Genomic DNA, 22428 nt, shown 5'->3' with positions numbered 1-22428 from the left:
AAAAAAGGAAGTATGTGCAGAGGCCTGATCACCAAGTGCACTCAGCCCATTACCACAAAAGGGAATAAAAGGGCAAGGATCGATTTCACTTGCATTGATGGCCACTCCCAAAAATAGTTAGATAGGCCCATCAAGATATTGAAGGTCAAGCCATATGCTACCAAAGGCTTCCTAGGGTGCTACAAAATAGCTACAGAGTTGGTTTGTAGGTGCTACAGAAATGGACAACATGGCTACAAGAATACAAAGATTGCTACAAGAATGCAGAGGAGGTGCTACAGGATTGGGCCGAGAGGTGAAACGGATTCCAAACCACCAATAATTTTCCTCCAAACCATCATGAACATAAATAATTCATCTTAAAAAGGGTAAGTGCATCCTCCCTCCTCACTTTCCATACAATTGTGAAGTGAATTCTGCCTGCTACAGGCATCCTCTAGCAAACCCCTGTAGAGGTAAATTCCCTTGAAAAAATTGTTTTCTCATATAAGAAAGGAAAGGAAAGAGCATAGAAATTTAGTCACTAAAGTAGGGGGTATAATTCTTCTACTTCTCTGACCATACAAAAATTAACCACCCTATCTCTAACTCTACACCCTAGACTAGTTAGATAAAAATATTGAAAATTTCCCTTTAGACAATTTAAGGAAGTAACAACAGAAGCCATGGGAGGAGGTTTCAATCGAAGAGATCCCATAGACTCCAATAGAATCAATCAACATCCTCCTATGAGAGACATGTTTCTGAGACACTATTGGATGGTGTTCTTTGAGCAATTGAAGGGGTATGATGATGAGGTAACACATGAGTTTGCCATGGCCCTCAATTCTTAGGAAGAGAACAGTGCTACCATTATTGTTAGAGGACTTTCCATCCATTTGAACACATAGATCATCAATATAGTGACCAACATACCCTTAGGATTTTGATGTGGAAAAGAGAATAGGAAAATAGCTATCATAGCCAAGAAAAACTTGTTCCTCCCTGAAGAGGAACTAGTTGAAGACAAAAATGGAGTAAGAGGAGAAAGCCATATCTACCCTTGGGATGAAGTAGCCTATAACATCCTTAAATAAATATCTTATGAAGGGAGGTTGAGTGTTGTATATGCCTATCAATTTAGGTTTCTCTATGAGCTGAGGTTCCAAGCAGGATTACCCATTCCACTACAAGGAAAAGAACTTCTAGTGGATGTTTTTGTAGAGGCTCCTCTAAAAATTGCCCAAAAATCCATTTATAGTGAAGGTCACTAGTGGAGGTGGGCGAGAGAACTTTTTAGCATATGTTTCTTTGACGGTGTGTCTAAATTATTCAAGTGCATGGGTGCTTTAATATCCTGTTGTAGTGGCTACAAGCACCCTCCAAAATTTTTCCTTAGCTTTGTTTTGGAGCCTCCCTACCAACCATCCTCAGCAACATGTCTTGCATCATCAAGCACATAGGCTTCAACTGTTTCATAGATTCTTTTCAGACTATGCATGCAAGTTTGTTCTACCTCCTTCATAGGTTGCTTGCCAGACTTAGTGTCAGTTGCTGGTTGAGTAGCTCCCTCTGGGAATTGCGCAATTCTGGATGGGAACCAACCTTCCCTCCAAAAATTGTGCAAACCTAGCTCGGCTCTAGAATTGTACAATACTTCCTGATAGTCTTCCTCTCAAAAATTGCGCAATTCATTCCAAGACAGCTGCTCAACCCAAAAATTGCACAATTTTGGGTAGTAGTCACCTACTGCTCCTTGAAATTGTGTAATCCATTTTGGATAGCCAACCCAATAGCTAACAAAAATTGCACAAAGAAGTCAGGTAGCCTGCTGGGTCAGAAATTGCGTAATGCAGTCAGACAGGCTTCCTTGAGAAAATTGTGCAATCTGACCCAGGACACCTGCTCAACCCATAAATTATGCAATATTGGGAGACAGTCACTTGTTCCTCCTAGAAATTGTACAATCCCTTTGGGACATCCAGCTTTGCTCAACCCAGGAATAATGCGAATTTTCATCCTAGGCTTGCAAACTGATGCATGTGCCTTCAAGTTGACCAGTTTCCTCCGGGATTGAGCAAAACTAATTTTCATGCATGGAATTCTTTTCCAAATGCAACATGCAAAGGCATCCCTAGATTTAGGGATATATTTTTAGTAGCTAGAGGTTACATGCAAGGATCATTTTAGAAACCTCTCACCAAGTGTCGCTTTTCCTATATTTGTGGCATGCGTATCATAACCTCAATTTTATCAAAACTTATGAACCGGACACTGCAAAGCTCATTCCTGTCATCTATCTTGAAGCTCTAACATCCCACATCACATCTAGGAGTTGTCGGCACATTTAGCTCATCTGTTTCGGGGTATGCCTGCTTCACATGTCTTGCACTGCATTTCTATCACGTTTTATGTTTCGGCTTCTGTGAATGTTGGCTACTTGATTTATGTGAACGCTTGCTGCCATTTTCATGAATGTTAGCTTGTACAAGTGTTATTTCAATTTTCATTTGCATCTCACTGTTTTCGCACACATGACACTCTTTTTGCACCGACGGTTGTCGTCGTGGTGACCCTCTTCACACAGATGCATGCATCCCATTTTCTGAATCCTGCACTTACTATTTGCATGCATAATCATTAACTCTTGTTTGCACTCATCTCATCATGCATTTAGACTTCTCATGTTTTCAGTCACCCATTAGACAGTCTGGGTTGCCTTGGCCTGGATCGTGCCTTACTCGGCTAGCACATTTCTGGAAGCAAAGGCTCTACTTTCCCTCCAAAAATTACGCAAGTCTGGCCCAACACTAACCTCTAAGCTTGCATTAGGAAATTCTTAGAGGAGGTGTCCTGATCGCCCCATAAACCGTGCAGTACAGTTTGCAGGTTGCATGTCACTGCTGACTGAAATTGCACGTTGCGCAGTTTTAGTCCTCAGTAGGCCAAGTTGGATTGTCCATTGCGTAGTTCTAATAGTCAGTCAGCCTCCTGGTAGCTTGAACTGTGCTGTCCGCAGTATTGGCAGTCAATCTCACAGCGTCCCGATCAAAATTATGCAATCTTCACGGACAATCACAGAGATATGCTGCATGTTAGTCCTCCAGTTTGTTTTGGTTTTCAATTGACAAATTTCTTGCCATGAGTGTTGCTATGTCTCCAGGTATCACAGGTATCGTCTGCCTCCAAGTAGCACAGGTACAATGGATTCCACAAGAGCAGAGTCAAAGATATCGTTAAAAGTGCAATTGGGGATGTAGTCGATCAAGTGTCTATGAATTTTCCTATCCATGAATACATCAAGTTGTTCATGGAGAAGGATATCAAGATGAATGGAAACAACATTACAATGAGCAACACCATCAAAAACAGCATAAGGTATTACACATGAATGCAACGAATGCAAGAGGAATGTTGTTGATAGCACAAAGGCAGAGCAAAGCTGCAAGTTCAAAGTAGATCCACTCATGATGAAAGAATCTTTGGAGATTGAGTGATGAGGTGATGGTGCGACATGAATATCACGTGAAGGAAGAGAGAGAAACGGAGAAGGAATTGCATGTACTGAAGCAACAACTCAAGGAAGAACATGAGCTGCATAGACGAGAGAATGAGTTACAGCAGGACCAAGTATAGCAGGGGGCGCAAAATGCACAGATGGATGTGCTATAGACATATTTGGGCACTGCAACCCCAATCATATATGTCCATAAACCAAGGGCTTTTGAGTCGCTAAAAGTGTTGTTTCACACCCTAAAGGAACAAGGTCAGTGATGAGCCCCAAATTTGGTAACATTTTGGGCTCATTTGGCCTCACTACCCTTGCTTAACCCTTCATTTTTCATGACTTTTGCATCATTTTCTAGTATATTTATGTTATTTGCACGAATGAAGGGCAGACACTATTCCTAAGTGGCTGACACACGTTTATTTCAGGTTTTTTGACAATTAATGGAGCAAAACCACGCAAATGAAGGCTAGGAGACAACCAAGGTGGCATTGAGGTTTTGTAGGAAGGCTTTCCACGGCATTGAATAGCCTTCCTCGTGCTCTCCACCCACAACTCCGAGCTCCAACAACTATCACCACCGAGCTAGAAGGCAGCCAAACGAAGTTTAAAAGAACAACAGTTTACTTTTAGTTTGGCCAGCCAAGCTCCACTAACTTAGGAGGCCAGCTTGGCCCTCATAATGTATAAATAATGAGGCTGTAGCCTTCGATGGGGACTTTTGAACCTCTATTGCATATTTTGAATTACGAGCTATAGCTCTGTTTTGCTCTTTGTAAGCCATTTTTGGCATGTCATCAGACTTTTGACTATTATATTTTTAATGAATAAGCAGGTAGATTTGAGGCAGCTCTGAGTTCTTAAAGGAGCTTAAGCTCTCAGGATTGGGCCCAACCTGAGAGCCTAAGGCTTCCTTCCTTTGTATTGTTACTTGTCTTTCTTTCAGCATTGCATTTCTTTCCTTTGCATGCACTTGGAAAGCACAGTTTGTTGAGTTGACTGTTTTGGTGTGGTTATGTAGGTTAGTTTTATGAATGCAGTTGTTTCAGTAGTTCAGATTAGCGTAGGGAGATTGAAGTTAATTTGAGTTCCAAAAAAGGGTTGAATGCACGCTCACTTTCACCTCTGTTTGGGGACCGGAAGTGCAGACTGTGCCAACTACCAAAAACACTGTTTTACATATTCATGCAAGTCTTGATGTAATGTTTTCGGTTGAAGAAGTGTCCATACGTTTATATCTTGAGCAATAACTCTTTGTTTCAGCACCATGTGCGATTTTTCCTTTAACTTACCTTGCTGTACTTTGATTTCTAATAAAACAGTTAGAAGAGGTTGATGAACTTTCGTTTATATGTAAGACAGGGAAGATTTGTTTCATTTACACTGTGCAACACCACTTCATCGTGTTCTTATCCTTCTAAGCCGTGCCTAGATCACCTACTCATCCTCCAGTCAGATCATTTGCCTCCCAACTCTTCTCTTGTCCACGTTGCTCAATCTTTTTGGCCTTCCATTGCCTCTACCCTCCTCTAGACCAACCAGCCTTGCACACATCCTCTCCATCTCATCTCTCTGTCCATAAGCCATCACAAGCTCCCCTCCTACCTCCCTATCCTCCCATACAACTCATTCACTCATCCATCACCCAAAACTCCGACTGCAGAACATCCTATAGAAATTACGGGACTTCCTGTAGAAATCCTGAACTTCCTGTAGAATCCCCTGCAGACATCCTGTAGAAGCTTGCAAACACGGTTGCCAGGCATCTGAACGTTGTGAACTTCTCCGGGGTGATGTGAGGGATCCCTTAGACCCTCTTAGAGCCTTCCTGACCTTTGCCAGCCTTCCTTTCCTTGATTTACCCCTGCACAGTCAATACCCAGTAAGAAGCCCAGTCATAATAACTCCAACCACTTGAGCAAAAATACAAAAACATGTTCTCTTCAGATGAAAGTAGTTTAGACACATGCATATCATCTCAATAGAAGTAATGACATCACTTGTAGAAGTTGCATTCCCACCATTGCACCAGAAGGACTAAGCTAGGTAGAATTAGGGTTTACTAGGGTTTCCATGTTTGGTTGGCTTTCAGTTCATTTTTGCAAAGTAGGTTAATTCCCTTTGAGATAGCTTTCGTTCATCACTTAAAAAGCTTCTTTTGAAAACATATAGAAGTTGGCTTGAGCCCTAGCGGACTTGTGCCAGCTGACCAAGTGACAGCTGCGACAAGAGCTAGTACTTGTGCATACGGCACCGTCACTTCCAAGTTTGTTACGAACTACCGGGTTGATAAAACTAGAGAAGGAAGCTCCAGGAGTTGTAGCATTATTGCTACAATACTGGAGCCCACCATCATTTTTGGCACCGTTGCCGGGGAAGCGTCAGAGTATTAGTAATTGTTGCTTTTCTTCTATTTTCCTACTCTCTCATTCTGCTAAGTAGTTTATTTCATTTCCATTCTGCAAAAGTAGCATAGACATTTCCTGCTTTCATAGATTAACATTTCAATTCCGCAATTTCATTTTTGCAAACATAGATTAACATTTCAGTTCTGCAAGCGTAGACTAGCATTTCAATTCCTGCAATTTCATTTGAGCAAAGTAGATTAGTTCTTTCTTGCTTTCGTTTCAATTCTGCATTTTCCTTTCAGCAAAGTAGATAGTTGTAGATCAATCTGTTTCAGTTTTGCAGGTACCAGGAAAAAGCAAAAGCAATCAAAAAATAAAGTCTTTCCATTTCATGCCTCATAGGAACCGTGACAAAACAGGCAAATTCTTACCCAACACCCCCACCACATCACTGAGTCACCCTTCTCTCTTCTTTGGTGACAGTGATCCTGAAGAACCTATAGGTGAACCTCCTGAGATATACGAAGATCCTATAGCAGAAGAAGAGTTAGAGACCATTCCACTTGAAGCTATGGCTGACAATAGGGAAGAAGATGAGAGAATAGAAGGTGCCTTCCCCATCCGAGAGACCAATGGAGACATGAAAATGAAGAATATTAGCCCCTCCGCTTTACCTCACTTCCATGGGCTGACGACTGAAGATCCTGATACCTTCCTATTTGAGTTTGCTGTCCTGTGTCGAACCTATGACTATACTGAAGATGAGCAGAAGCCGAAACTTTTCCCTTCAACCCTTAAGGATGCAGCATTACGCTGGTTCATGGGCTTACCTGGGAACAGTATCACCACTTGGGCTCAGATGCAGCAAGCTTTCAACACTAAGTACCGGGACTACTGTAGGTCCAAGGAAACCAAGGGAGAAATCTTTCGGATGACCATGGGAAATGATGAGTCCTTAGAGGATTACGAGGAAAGGTTCCAACTCAGCTATAAACGGGCCAGGTGTACACTTGACCCTGAATCCCTCAAGTTGGTCCTGCTCCGAGGAGTCCCTGAAGACCTCTTAGATACCCTTCACATGTTAGCTGGAGGAGATATTTACCAACTGCCTTATGAGGATATTAAGACCGTGTTTAGAAACCACTCTAGGGCAGTCCGGAAAAGAGGAAGAGGAAATCTCTTCTCAGCTAGTACCCCTTTCTCCAAACATGAGTTTGCAAATCAATTAGAAGATCTCAAGAGTGAGGTGAGACAGACCATTGCCATGCAGCTGGACACATTCAGGATCCAGCAGAAGAAAGAAGAAGCTGAGAGGGCCTTGGCTATCTCCTGCCCTAGGTGCACAAGGAAACACCCTAAGAATGAATGCCCATTACATTCGGTTGAAGTGTGTTTTGTTTGTGAGGAGGACCACCCCACAAACCAATGTCCAACCTTGCCTGGGCTTAAAGCCATGTATCAATGGACAGAAGCCCCCACTGAACCTCTCTATTTCCTCAACCAAAGGATGCCACAAGGACCTAGACCTTACTAGCAGGGGATGCAAGGGGCACCCCAAGCTTATTACAGCCCCAACCAATCTACTCCTATGCCTTCCTGGGGTCCCCCTGCTCATCCTTCGGGTCTATGCCTCCTCCATGGTCTTACCCACCTCAATATCATACTCAACCCACTACTCATTCGTATCACTCACATGCCCAGCCACAACCTCAGTGGAATGCACCTCAATTGGGGTGGAGGCCCCAATACAACACTCCTCCCGCCATTTTGCCTCCACCACCAGCTCAACCACAACCATTACCTCCTGCTCCTCCAAGGCAACCTCAAATGACTGCTCAACCGAACCCGAACCCCAACAACAGACAGGCCCAGCAGGTATATACTGGGGAAACATCATGTCCTACCTATGCTGTGGAAATCCAGGAGATCAATCTTCGATCTGGAAAGACTCTTCCAGATCGCCAACCTCCTCCCCCAGAGGATGAGGAAGATAAACAGGAAAGTGAACCAAAGGCTATTCCACCCTTTCCTGAGAGACTAACAACCACCACACAACCCAACCCAGAGGAGGATGAGCTTCTGGGAGAGCTCAAACAGTTGTGTGTGAAAATTCCACTTCTCCAAGCCATCAAAGATGTACCGATATACAACAAACTGGTTAAGGAAAAATGTTTCAGACACCCAGGCAGGCGAAAGAGAGATGCTTCAACCATCAATGTCTTAGGACAGCTGTCTGACCTTATGTTGGGACAAGTCATCTGCCCTAAGTATCTAGATCCTGGGAGTCCTGTAGTAGATGTCCACATCAATGGCACCATCATACCTCACACCTTGATTGATCTGGGGGCTGCCATTAATGTGATGACCAGGGATACTATGCTTAAACTCAACCTTCAGGGTTCCCTGAGGAAGACCTCGACAGTCCTACAACTAGCAGATCGCTCCACCGTGACTCCCGAAGGGATTGTGGAGGATGTCTTGGTCTCTATTGACTCTTGGGATACCCTGCAGATTTATTGGTTCTGCAACCAAAGGCAAAGCTTACTGGATACCCTCTTATTTTGGGAAGGCCTTGGTTAGCCACTGCAGATGCTTACATAAGCTGTCGTGCAGGAAACATGACCATAAAAAATGGTCCTATGTCCAAGCAGCTAGTCCTATACCCTCCTGCCCAACCCTCATTAGAGCATGACTTACCACTTTGGTTGGAGGAAGGAGAAGAGGATTAGGTGTACTCAGCACCTTTGTGCACCCTAGACACCACTAGAAGAGAACCCCCAACCGAGGATGACTTGATTGAGACCTTGATCCAGAATCCACCTCCCAGTGCACTATCCTTAGAGAAATTGGTGGAGGATGCCCAAGCCAGCACCTTAGTGGACCTTTGTCCTACCAACCCTGTCACTCCCAGAGTCAAAAATGTGGAGTTCGTCCCTGAGAGAACGTTAAAGATTAGCTCCTCCCTATCTCCTTCCCAGGAAAAGGAGCTGTGTAGCCTGTTGGCCAGTCATCTAGATGCTTTTGCTTGGAGCTATAAGGAGATGAAAGGAGTCCATCCTTTAGTCTGTACCCATCACATATACATCAAAGAGGATTGTAAACCAGTTAGGCAACCCCAGAGGAGAATGAATCCAGCCCTTAAGGACATTGTCAAGGAAGAATTGCAAAAACTGTTGGATGCAGGATTCATCTACCCCATCTTGGATAGCGAATGGGTGTCCCCTCTGGTGTTGGTTCCCAAGAAAAATGGGAAGTGGAGAATCTGTGTGGACTACCAAGAACTGAACAAAGCTACCAAGAAAGACCATTTTCCTCTACCTTTCATAGATCAAGTATTGGATGGACTGGCAGGAAAGAAGTTCTTCTCTTTCCTAGATGGGTTTAGCGGGTACAACCAAATCCAAATCAGCCCGGAAGACCAAGATAAGACCACCTTCACTTGTCCTTGGGGTACCTTTGCCTACCGAGTTCTTCCCTTTGGTCTATGCAATGCCCCTGCTACCTTCCAGAGAGCCGTCCTGAGCATCTTCTCGGAGCTGGTCCATGATGCAGTGGAAATCTATATGGATGACTTCACTCCTTATGGGTCCAACTTCCAGGAAGCATTGTCCAGTCTGAGAAAAGTCCTAACCAAATGCATTGAGATGAACCTGTCCCTTAGTCCTGAAAAATGTGAATTCTTGATGACTGAATGGACCGTTCTAGGCCATACCATTTCTTGCCAAGGGTTACAGGTGGATCCTAACAAAATTTCTCTCATCAAGAAGGTTCCACCTCCTCAAAAGGTAAGGGATGTTCGGAGTTTCTTAGGATTAGCAGGGTATTACAGGAGATTCATTAAAGACTTCAGTAAGTTAGCCTCGCCATTGTTTGGCCTTTTGGCAAAGGATGTGGAGTTTAAATGGACTGACGATTGTCAGAGGGCTCTGAATGAATTAAAGGACAAGTTGGTGTCTGCCCCAATCTTGAGAGGTCCAAACTGGGCCCTACCTTTCCACATCCACATTGATGCCTCGAACAAAGCCATAGGAGCAGCCTTAGGACAAGTTGAACAAAAACTTCCATATGCCATTTACTTTGTTAGCAAAAACTTATCCAAGGTTGAACTGAACTACACTGTAACCGAGAAAGAGTTTTTGGCCGTGGTCCATGCACTGAACAAGTTCCGACATTATATCACTGGCTATCAAACATTTGTACATACTGATCATGATACACTTAGATATTTAATGAATAAGCCAGATGTGAATGCTCGTATTATTACATGGTTACTTTTGTTGCAGCAGTTTGATTTGACCATTGTTGACAAACCAGGTAAAGAAAATGTTGTTGCTGACTTTTTATCTAGATTGGACTTGTCTGCAGATGAGGATGGAATAGTGGATGACCAGATGCCCGATGAACATCTGTTTGCTATTTCAGTACTCTCTCCATGGTTTGCTAATATAGCAAACTACCTTGTTTCCGCACAGTTCCCTCTGCACCTGTCCTCAAGAGAGAAGAGCAGAATCGTCAGAAAAAGTGCCTCGTTCACTTGGATCGGGGGCAACCTGTTCAAGCTTGGCCCTGATCAGATCTTAAGGCGTTGTGTAAGGGAGGAGGAAGTCTTTGACATCCTCCTCACTTATCATGATGGGACTTGTGGAGGACATTTTGCAGCAAAAAGGACTGCCTTCAAAATCTTGCAGGCAGGCTATTATTGGCCCACACTTCATCAAGATGTCAGAAGGTATATCAGCCAATGTGACCGATGCCAAAGGATGGGGAAACCAACTCAAAGGGATGAAATGCCTCTCCAACCTCAAGTGACTCTTGAGCCATTTGAGAAGTGGGGTATGGATTTTGTGGGTCCCATCAACCCTCCTTCGAGGCAGAGATCGTACATCATTGTGTGCACAGACTACCTGACAAAGTGGGCAGAAACGAAGGCAATCAAAGCAGCAACAGAAGAAAAGGTGGTTGAGTTCTTAAGGGAAAACATCTTCTACAAGTTTGGCTACCCAAGAGAGCTAGTCACCGATCAAGGAAGCCAGTTCACATCCAACTTAATTGAAGACCTACTAGCTCATCACAAGATCAAGCATAGGACTTCCACCCCCTATCACCCTCAAGCAAATGGGCAGGTGGAAGTCACCAATAGAGCATTGGAAGGGATCTTGACTAAGGTGGTGAGCAGCAGCAGAAAGGACTGGGCAGATCGCCTGGTTGAGGCCACATGGGCTTACAACACCACTTGGAAGACCACAACCGGCTTCACACCTTATGAGCTATTCTATGGGAAGAGAGCTTTGCTGTCTATCGAATTTGAATACAACACTTTGAGGATGGCAGCTCAGCTGGACCTAGATCTCAGCCATGCCCAACAAGAAAGGTTATTGCAGCTGAATGGATTGGATGAGCACCGAATGCAGGCCCTTCTTCACACAGAAGTGGTTCAACTACAGAGGAAGGTGTGGCATGACCAACACCTCAATGACAAGCAATTTCAGCCAGGAGATTGGGCACTGTTGTATGATTCCAGGCATAGAGATTTCAAGGGGAAGCTGAGAACCAGATGCCTGGGACCATATGCAGTGGAGAAATGTCATGACAATGGATCTGTTCTCATTCGGACCATTGATGAGGAGGCCATCCCATGCTTGTCAATGGGCATCGACTGAAAATCTACAGGAAACCTCTCTCAAGACAAGAATTCATTAAAACTGTGGAGAAATCAGTGCTGGTCATAGAGAAGGGTCCTGCCTCTGTTTTGGGCATACCCTGAAGATCTTAAAAAAAAAATAAAAAAAAAATTAAATAAATAAATAAAAAAAAATAAATATCCTTGGGTGAAAACCTCTCTGAGGCTCCCAAGGCAGATGTAGGGGTGAAACCTTATTGAGGCGCCCCTGCTGTCTTTCAAAAAAAAAAAAAAAATTTGAAAAAGACCCTTAAGTGAAAACCTTTCTGAGGCGCTTGAGGCAGATGGCAAAGGGTGAAAACCTCATTGAGGCGCCCCTGCTGTCTTTCAAAAAAAAAGAAAAAAAGAAAAAGAAAAGAAAAAAGAAAAAAACAAGCACAAAAAAATAGGGATAGCAAGTTCACAATGTGGCAATGCATGCAGGTTGCAGGTTTATGAAGGAAGAAGAGGTCCCTCAACTTGAAGACAAGGGTCCATATCATGCTGCCAGAAGACCCTACCAGCACCTCCTCTGAGAACATTCATCTTCTCTCAGGTTTGGGCACGATTTCCTCACAGCTCAGTCTCCTACAGGAAGTTACAGACTTTCTACAGGAAGTTTTGTATTTCTACAGGAAACTTCCTGTAGAAGTTTTGGACGGCCCAGAACTAATTGTATGAGGAGATCTAACGACCAAGGACCGGTATGGACGCATGCAAGCTACTGTTTTCACCCTCACACACTGCTGTCACCTCCTTCTACCACCCCTGTCGACATGCAATGAGGATACCTGCACAATCAAACCAGATCAGTGAATTAGCAAGAGGAAGCAATTCTTAAATGAAACAGGATACCGAAATGCCATGCAAAACTCAATCCAGTTATCCAAGGGCCCTGCGAGCGGGATCGTGATGCCACTGTCTTCATCAGCATGCACCCGAGAAGGACAAACTGCTACAGGACATCCTACAGGAATCCCGTAACAGTTTAGCCGACTAGAGTGTACACCATTCCAATCGTCTGTAACATGCAATAGGAAAGTGGGAGCATGCAGCGGAGTCAAAAGCTTCATCGTCAGCAGCAGCAGCAAGTCCGGACCTGTGCATATAGCAGCATCAACAAGCAAATTTGGACCTGTGCACATAGCAGCAGCAGCAAACAAAACTGGTCATCGTCGTCCTAAAGCCTGAAAAAGCATGTCACGGCCGCACAGGTAAGTGCCTTGCCCTTTCTTTCGTCGAATTACATGAATATTACTCTGAAATGTTTGCAAAGCATGAAATGAATGGGTTGAGCAGTTGCATGGCCGTTCAACTGGCCACGTCGACCAGTCAGCTGGTCTAGTCGGATGTGTGAGTGGTGGCCGTGGAAAAGAACGGGTAGTGGACACGTGAGAACCGTCCACTCGAGGAGAAACGAGTTTTAACAAGAATAACGGCGGCGGATCTGCGGCGAATGATGTAGCAGTCAGAGAATTTACAGGGGAATGAGTAGACGACGTCATCCAACGGTCCGGCAGGGACAACTCACCCCCGCGCCACGAATTCCGCCGGATTCAAATCTATCGGCTAGATCGCCACCCCACGCATTAATCATCAGCCGTTTGAAAGTCGAGTGAGCCTCCGCATTCCTTTGAAGCTCGGCACTCCAAGTCCTCGGCCGTTCGAATGACTGATAGCAGCAGAAGACGCAGAACCACTGCAGTATCCTCCAGAATTCGTGCCACTGAGTCTACAGGAAAGCTGCTTCTACAGGAAATTGGGTTCCTCACGTCAAAAGGTGGCGGATTAAAAAGGTAAGCCTGAACCTTCCATGCAATTGGTTTCGAAGGTGGCAGAGTCGATGTTCCACAGTCTGGTCGTAAAAAAATTTGCAAAGTATTGTCTGTCGTTTGCATGAAGTGTCGTCCTACAGGATGTGAGTTATAGTTAAGCCGTGTTAAGGCTCGTCGGGAGATAAGTTTTCATGAATTGTATGCGTGGCAGAGGCGTAATTCTACGCTCTGTCCCAGTAGGCCAATTTTCTTTCGCACCCGCCACCTCCAGCTAACGCAGCAGTTTTTCACCATGCCGGGTGGGTTCATCAGAAGGGAACCAACCGACTCACAGAAGCTAAGAGAAAATCCTGAGGTGGTGGAGCTGTTCACGCAAGCTCAATGGATTTCATTTTGCGACAAATTGCAGGGCTACAATGATGAGGTGGCAAAGGATTTTTTGCAAGCTCTGAAGTCGAAATCCAAGACATTGGCCACCGTCAACTTCAGGGGTTTGAGTCTCAGACTCACTCCACAATTCATCAGCCGAGTAACTGAGGTCCCAATGGGGTTACCATGGGATAAAGAAGAAAGGAAGTTGGGACAGAAGGCGAAGAAGGAATTCTTCCCCCCAGAGGAGGAATTCTCAGAAGACAAAAATGGGGTTCGTAGAACCAGCTTGCTGCCACTATGGAGTGAAGTTAGCCTCCAGATTATGAAGTACATCACCTGCGAAGGCCGGTTTAGCATTGTATACGGGTACCATTTTTGGTTACTCACTGAATTAAGGCATCAGATGGACCTACCTGTAGAAAACAAACTAAGCATCCCCTAGTTTCTACTACAGTCTTTGATTGAATGTGCCACTAAGTTGAAAGAAGGCACACCAGACCAGGTAGCCCACCATGGACTCATTAAACTCCTCGTGGAGGATGCGCTCCACACATACAAGGTTCCTCTCTCATGGGAAGCCTTCAGGAATCTGACCAAAGATGGAGATATAAGGATGCTGACCGAAGAGCTCGGTTCATCCAGCAGTGAGGAGAAGGAGTTAGTACCCGCAGGGAAGAAAGAAAAAGGTCAGAGACCCACGACCACAGAGCAGAAGAAAGAACAAAAGAAAAAGAAAGAGAAAAAGGGTGCTAAAGAGAAGGATGACACACCCATGCTGACAGCCAGAGAAAAGAGATTGCAAAGCAGAGTGGACAAGGCTGAGCAGGTGCACATCAGCAAAGGTACCTCGACAGCAGCCGCAGCCAAGTCAAAAAGTAAAACCCCCTCAGCAAAACAAACTAAAGCGGTGCCACCTGTTTCTACAGGAACACCAAAACCAGCTTCTACAGGAAGCCAGAAAATCACTAAAAAAGGGTCTTCTACAGGAAGCCCTGAAAAAGCAAAACCCAAGGAGAAGAAAGCTGACATTCTTGCAAGGGAGGCAGCAGCTGTGCTCGCCGCCCTCAATACACCTCCTAAGCCAAAGGAGAAGAGAAAGAGGGAAGTCCCTCTATATTTTAAAGCTAGGATAAGTGTGAGGATAAAAACGGGCAAGCCACAGCCTCCATCCAGCAGCCCAATCACTATAGAAGATGCCCCTACTTCGCCCAAGGAGAGGTCCCCCTCGAAGATATCAGTCACCTATGAGAGGGGGAGCCCGAAGAAAACTACGTGGCAAGACAGGTTGGACCAATTGGCCTCGAAAGCCCGGCTACAGGATGCTAAGGATGCTCTACAGGAAACCTTGGCCCGGCTTAAGGAGACAGAGAGGATGGAAGGATAAGCACCCTCATCACCACCGAGGGAGGGCGAAGTAGAGCCACCAAAAGAGGTGGAGAAGGAGCATATTCAGGAGCCTAGCCCTCAGCCAAGTCTGAGTTCATATTACAACTTCTTAGAGGCTGGCAAAATTATACCTCAGAAATTCACTGTGCCACTGTTCTTTGCATTGGAGGAAGAGCGAGTACGGACCCACACGTGGATGAAAATAGCCAAGTCAAAAGGTGTAGCAGACATAGGCCCCTTGGAGGAACAACTCAAGGAGGCTAGAAAAGAATTGGCTATGGCTAAACACGTGGCAAATTGCCAGCGGGTGTTTCTACAGGAAGAAAACGAAAAACTTAGACTACAGCTACAAGAGCTGAGGAAAGGGACAGGCACACCCTCAGGGGACATCACAGCTGAACAACAAGGAAAAAAGGAACTGCAAACCGGTTTTGGAGAGTCAACCTTGCATCTACAGGAAGCAGAACAGCAAGCACAAATTGAGGTGCAAGCTCTTAGACAACAGCTGCAGTAGAAGGAGGCACAATTGGCCTGCATGGCCAGTTGGGCCATGGATGCTATACAGTGCAGACAGCTGGCCAAATCCTATGGCCTGTACCTGAAAGACCAATGGCTGCAGTTCCAGATCAATACCTTGGCGCAAAGAGGTATCTCTCAGCTCCAAGACCCGTAGCAATTTACTGAATTATGCAGTACTAGTTCATCAGAGGATAAGGCCAAATTAGCGGAGTTCTACCTCCATAATTTGGCCCTGCCTAATGTAGTTTCATGGGATCCCAATACGGCCTTGGGAGATATGCAATTAATGGCATTTGCCTCGTGGTTGAACCATGAGGACAAACGAGCAGCAGAAGCCAAAGCGGTCATAAACCGAGAGCTGAATGAGCCATTGTTAATTAGAGCAGAACCAGACGATCCAGTTGAACTAATCTCGACACACCAACACTTGTCCACCGACCCTCAAGCTGCATTGAGATATATGGATCAACAGGCCCAGGCCATAGCGCATTTTGAGGAAATGGAGAGACTGTTAGGAGACAACTCTGTCCAAGCTTGCACCCGTAGATGGAATACATTGGCCCACCGTCTGAAAATCAGAGAGTATCATACCCCAAATCGGATGAGGGAAGCCCTAGTACGGGTGCCCCTCTATAAGAAATCCATGCAAAACCTCCAGGCCAGCTGGATTGGCCTCAAGTTAAGCCCACCACTGCTGCTAGGATTGATGGAGGGCAGCACAGAAAAAGATGATAGTGAACAGTGGGAAGAGGTGAACAGAAAGGCTGGGTTCCACATCAGCAAGGAGGACACTACTACAGAGGCTTGGGATGTAAGGGTGGCAGTCAAGGCAATGAAGGATGAGGAGCTGGACTAGTTGCTCAAGGATGAGCAAATATTTTAGCTGGGGGTTGATGATGAGCCCCAAATTTGGTAACATTTTGGGCTCATTTGGCCTCACTACCCTTGCTTAACCCTTCATTTTTCATGACTTTTGCATCATTTTCTAGTATATTTATGTTATTTGCACGAATGAAGGGCAAACACTATTCCTAGGTGGCTGACACACGTTTCTTTCAGGTTTTTTGACAATTAATGGAGCAAAACCACGCAAATGAAGGCTAGGAGACAACCAAGGTGGCATTGAGGTTTTGTAGGAAGGCTGTCCATGGCATTGAATAGCCTTCCTCGTGCTCTCCACCCACAACTCCGAGCTCCAACAGCTATCACCACCGAGCTAGAAGGCAGCCAAACGAAGTTTAAAAGAACAGCAGTTTACTTTTAGTTTGGCCAGCCAAGCTCCACTAACTTAGGAGGCCAGCTTGGCCCTCATAATGTATAAATATTGAGGCTGTAGCCTTCGATGGGGACTTTTGAACCTCTGTTGCATATTTTGAATTACGAGCTATAGCTCTGTTTTGCTCTTTGTAAGCCATTTTTGGCATGTCATCAGACTTTTGACTATTATCTTTTAATGAATAAGCAGGCAGATTTGAGGCAGCTCTGAGTTCTTAAAGGAGCTTAAGCTCTCAGGGTTGGGCCCAACCTGAGAGCCTAAGGCTTCCTTCCTTTGTATTGTTACTTGTCTTTCTTTCAGCATTGCATTTCTTTCCTTTACATGCACTTGGAAAACACAGTTTGCTGAGTTGACTGTTTTGGTGTGGTTATGTAGGTTAGTTTTATGAATGCAGTTGTTTCAGTAGTTCAGATTAGCGTAGGGAGATTGAAGTTAATTTGAGTTCCAAAAAAGGGTTGAATGCACGCTCACTTTCACCTCTGTTTGGGGACCGGAAGTGCAGACCGTGCCAACTACCAAAAACACTGTTTTACATATTCATGCAAGTCTTGATGTAATGTTTTCGGTTGAAGAAGTGTCCATACGTTTATATCTTGAGCAATAACTCTTTGTTTCAGCACCATGTACGATTTTTCCTTTAACTTACCTTGCTGTACTTTGATTTCTAATAAAACAGTTAGAAGAGGTTGATGAACTTTCGTTTATATGTAAGACAGGGAAGATTTGTTTCATTTACACTGCGCAACACCACTTCATCATGTTCTTATCCTTCTAAGCCGTGCCTAGATCACCTACTCATCCGCCAGTCATATCATTTGCCTCCCAACTCTTCTCTTGTCCACGTTGCTCAATCTTTTTGGCCTTCCATTGCCTCTACCCTCCTCTAGACCAACCAGCCTTGCACACATCCTCTCCATCTCATCTCTCTGTCCATAAGCCATCACAAGCTCCCCTCCTACCTCCCTATCCTCCCATACAACTCATTCACTCATCCATCACCCAAAACTCCGACTGCAGAACATCCTGTAGAAATTACGGGACTTCCTGTAGAAATCTTGAACTTCCTGTAGAATCCCCTGCAGACATCCTGTAGAAGCTTGCAAACACGGTTTCCAGGCATCTGAACGTTGTGAACTTCTCCGGGGTGATGTGAGGGATCCCTTAGACCCTCTTAGAGCCTTCCTGACCTTTGCCATCCTTCCTTTCCTTGATTTACCCCTGCACAGTCAATACCCAGTAAGAAGCCTAGTCATAATAACTCCAACCACTTGAGCAAAAATACAAAAACATGTTCTCTTCAGATGAAAGTAGTTTAGACACATGCATATCATCTCAATAGAAGTAATGACATCACTTGTAGAAGTTGCATTCCCACCATTGCACCAGAAGGACTAAGCCAGGTAGAATTAGGGTTTACTAGGGTTTCCATGTTTTGTTGGCTTTCAGTTCATTTTTGCAAAGTAGGTTAATTCCCTTTGAGATAGCTTTCGTTCATCACTTAAAAAGCTTCTTCTGAGAACATATAGAAGTTGGCTTGAGCCCTAGCGGACTTGTGCCAGCTGACCAAGTGACAGCTGCGACAAGAGCTAGTACTTGTGCATACAGCACCGTCGCTTCCAAGTTTGTTACGAACTACTGGGTTGATAAAACTAGAGAAGGAAGCTCCAGGAGTTGTAGCATTATTGCTACAATACTGGAGCCCACCAGTCAGCTGATTACATCATCTTCCAGAATTTCTCCATGGAAAACTGCTCAGAACTGGTCAAAACTGGACCATACAGACTGCTCAGTGCTAAGGGTGCAATGCATCTAACCTATCACATGCAAAAAGTGCGATGCATACTGAAAATCCCTTCTGTAGGGTGTGATGGGTGAGAGTAGACAAATGGCAGAGACAGTTTGCAAGTTGGATGATCATGGAATCTTCTAGAAACTTCTCCTGTGACACTTGCCTCTCTGAATTCACCCAAGGATGAGTAAGAGATCATAAATCTCCAAGTGGAACCAAGAACTATCAGAGAGAGGACACTAATCAAAGTCCCAGAAGCTGACTCACCCCCCTGCAAACATCTATATATGGATCCCTCATCCTAGAGATCCAGAGGGGGGAATCTTGTATTTTGTAAGGAAGTGTTGTTAGTTTCTTTGTGGAACATCATAATGTTGGGTGATCTAAGCTTTTCATGAGGTGAAGAAGGGCTTTCATGCTGGGAGGATGACGCTGGGTTAGATCAATGGGTTGTAATCCTCTCTTCTACTCTTCTATCAATAAAGCTATTTGTGTTTTCCTCCACATTCTTGTATGTTTGAGTTAATATATGCATTTGTGTGGTCAATATATATCTGGCCCTATATTGTTTATGATTGTAGATCTCTGTTCTTTGATGGTATCATGCTGCTTTGACTTTACAGGTGCTCTTCGAAGCGGGGTAAGTAAGGAAGAAGTGACAAAGATCTGTCAAAGGGGAGAGGAAACAAGTAAGGAGCCAAGCGAAAGACTAAGGTTGGTACTCTCTACTTCTCTCTCATCTACTTCTCATAAAGGAAAATGCAAGTAACTTTAGTTTGTTTGTTTCTAAGATAGATACCCGTCTTAGTGGGACTAGTAGCTCTGAATGGACACCAGATTTCCTGATAACAAAATGGTGACTCCACTGGGGAACGAATAGCTTGTTTGCTTGTTTATATTTTTTTACTTTATAAACTACAGATGGAGCCTGAAGTTATGCTAGCTAGCCTTCGAACTGCTTTTGCTATGCAATTGCAAAGTAGATAAACATTTCTTCAGTCAATCTCCCGGTTAGTTTATGAATTAAACATCTGACTTGCAAACATCTTAATTGCCCTGGTGGTGTCTCAAGTAACCTCATTAGATCAGTCCCTATGATTTGTATTTACTGACTATCATTAGCTCGGCCTAAATCCCTGAACTAAGCTGCAAACTGTGACCAAAAACCAAGTTAAAGTCTCATCCCTAGACCATCACACCTTCTCCTCTTGGCAATCTGGATGCATCGCACCTCCTGTGCAGTAGGTGAGATGCATCCCTATTTCCCTGTGTTACAGGTACCATGATCATATAAGACTGTTTTTTCCTCCAAATTTTGGTTTTTTCTTCACTCTCTTCAGCTTTATTCAGTGGTTTTGCTGTCTGTGATTAGTATACCACTGTGGAAACTCCCTTCCTTTGCATTATTCGGCCTCCATTGTACAAATAATTGTGAATGTTTTTATGTATTGTTCGCCATTCACAGTTCTCCTTTACAAAGAAGTAGCTTAATCAAACTGTCGTCTTTTGATTTGGAAGTGTCGCAAGTGTCGTTTTCAGTCAAATAAAAGAACCCTACTCTTATTGATGGTCGATTACACTGTTACTCTTGTATTTGATTTAAATTAATAGTATTTCAAGTGTCAAAAGCAGTTTTCAATTCAAAATCGCAAAGTGTCGTCATTGTCTTCCTTTCATCTTTTGAAGAGAAAATTGTTAGTACTTTCGCTTTGAAAAGATAATTCAGATTTGTACTTAGCATTATTTTTGTCATTCACACATTAAGAAAGCGGAAAACAAATACATGCATGTGCATTTTCATTTAGACTGCTTGTTGATTTTGATTTAGGACAATGCATCTAGTGTGTGCTCTCTACTCTATGTTGAAAGAATCTCACTTCTCTTTCCTTAGTAGCTAGGATTTTCATTGCAAAAAGAAGAATAAATGAGTGTTTATCATCTTAGATTTCATTTTAGGAATTGTATATCTACATCATGCGGTGAACCTTAAAGGCAAACTTCTTAAGAAAGATCAACTGTAAAATAAATTCAATGAACATAAAAATGCTTTGGAATCTAACACACAACATTTAGAAGTCTAGGCTAGAGACGTATTCTGGCATCGTAAAGCCTGGTAACTATCGCTTTCATTGTAGGTTGGGTGATTCCTCCTCTTTGAGACGACAAGTGCCAGTACGAACTTGTGCTCCCACGTACTATCGAGTATATATTGGGAGACCACAATAGGCTATATCTTTTATCCTTAGGAAGTCGTGTCTCGATCACAATGCACTGAACATAGCATTTAGGAAGATTGACTGTCGTACTGTAAAAAGTATTATGTAGTTTTATGATTGGTTTGGTAATCCCTCTATCTAGATTTCTAGAGTAGTCTCTTTCTTTCCTTTTTAGACTCCTTAAAGGAAAGGGTCCATCTGAGCACTTGTCACTTCAGGCTCATTAAAAATCGAAGGCGACTAGAGTCATCTTTAGCTTTTTCTCGACTCTTAAAAATTGAAAAAGCAAGTTGTGTCAAAGCGTCTAAAATTCATTTAATTCGGAATCAAATTTTCCCCTTTATTTTGAGTTGATCAAGTAATTCGCAATCGTGGAAGAAAGTCAATCGAAGCCCCATCGTTCGTGGAGACTAACGAGTCAACCATATTTGACTCCGAAAGCAAAACTATTTTGAACCAAGAAAACTCGTTTAACTAGATCAAAGTCTGCTGGTTTGCTTGGAACTTGTGTTCCAACATCCTTAGAGACTCCAGTTACTCCAACCATTTCTGGTATCCCTGCCTCTACAGAAGAATTTCTGCAGTCACAAGAGGACATTAGAACTGATCCTAGTGTAATGGTAAACACTTATATTCCTGAACCAGCTCCATCTACAGCTGATTCGGAAGGTGTTATCCCTCCAACATCTGTTGTTGCAGAGTCTATACCTTCTTCGGCACCAGAAATATTTTACAGACTTGACGGTCTACCTCTCCCACCTGGATTGATTGCTATAGAAGAGATTGTGGAGGATCTTCCATCTAGTACTCCATCTCATTTTGGAGCTGGGATCACCCTATATCCTTCTTCGTCAGAAGTTAGTCTCCCTTCATCGCAAGTTCCTGTAGAATCGCTAGGAAATATTTTGGATAGACTCGATATGTCTGAACAACCGTCGACATCCAGGACTATATCATTTGACACATCAGTAGCAGAACCTCTTGCAACCACTCCAACAATGTTCGCTGGTGTACCATCTATCCCAACTAGCTCTCAACCACTAGATGGAGTCCATCCAGGGACTGTTTTGACAGTATGGTCTGTTCCCGTTTGTTCATCTGGAATAATATCTGGAATCTCTTATGTTGGGTCTCAGCAAATTGATCCTTCACAACAGTATCAATTTGGGCAGTCCAGTCTCCAGAGGCCAATTTTACCTTTGAGCACTGGATTACCACCATATGGGGGACAATATGCCCTTTCATTGTTCCCTTTGGGAGAACAACCATATGAGAGTTCACAACAGAATTCAGGTCATGCTGGAATTACATCCAGTGGTTGGGTGCCAATACTGCCTCAACAACCAAGAGTTGTATACTCAATGCAACCAAGTCTACCTATGTCGAATATCCCCACTACACCGACTATTATGACGGTGTCACAAGTACAAGTGTTTCCTGTTGTATGCTAACCTCAAGTTTCTCAGGTCATAATACAACAACCTCTTGTCTCCACGACACCACCACAATCACCGATTAGTGGCTCCTTAACTGGAGCGACCCAGGTTCAAATGGGTACTATTACCCCTCATCTTGGTCAGACAGCCAGTATTGGACAACAA

Source organism: Pinus tabuliformis, chromosome 2_2 (assembly GCF_031772625.1).
Source record: "Pinus tabuliformis cultivar Carrire ecotype Pingquan chromosome 2_2, CPIR1, whole genome shotgun sequence".
Taxonomy (NCBI): Eukaryota; Viridiplantae; Streptophyta; class Pinopsida; order Pinales; family Pinaceae; genus Pinus; species Pinus tabuliformis.
The sequence above is the reverse complement of the archived record's forward strand: the minus strand, read 5'-3'. Positions refer to the sequence as shown.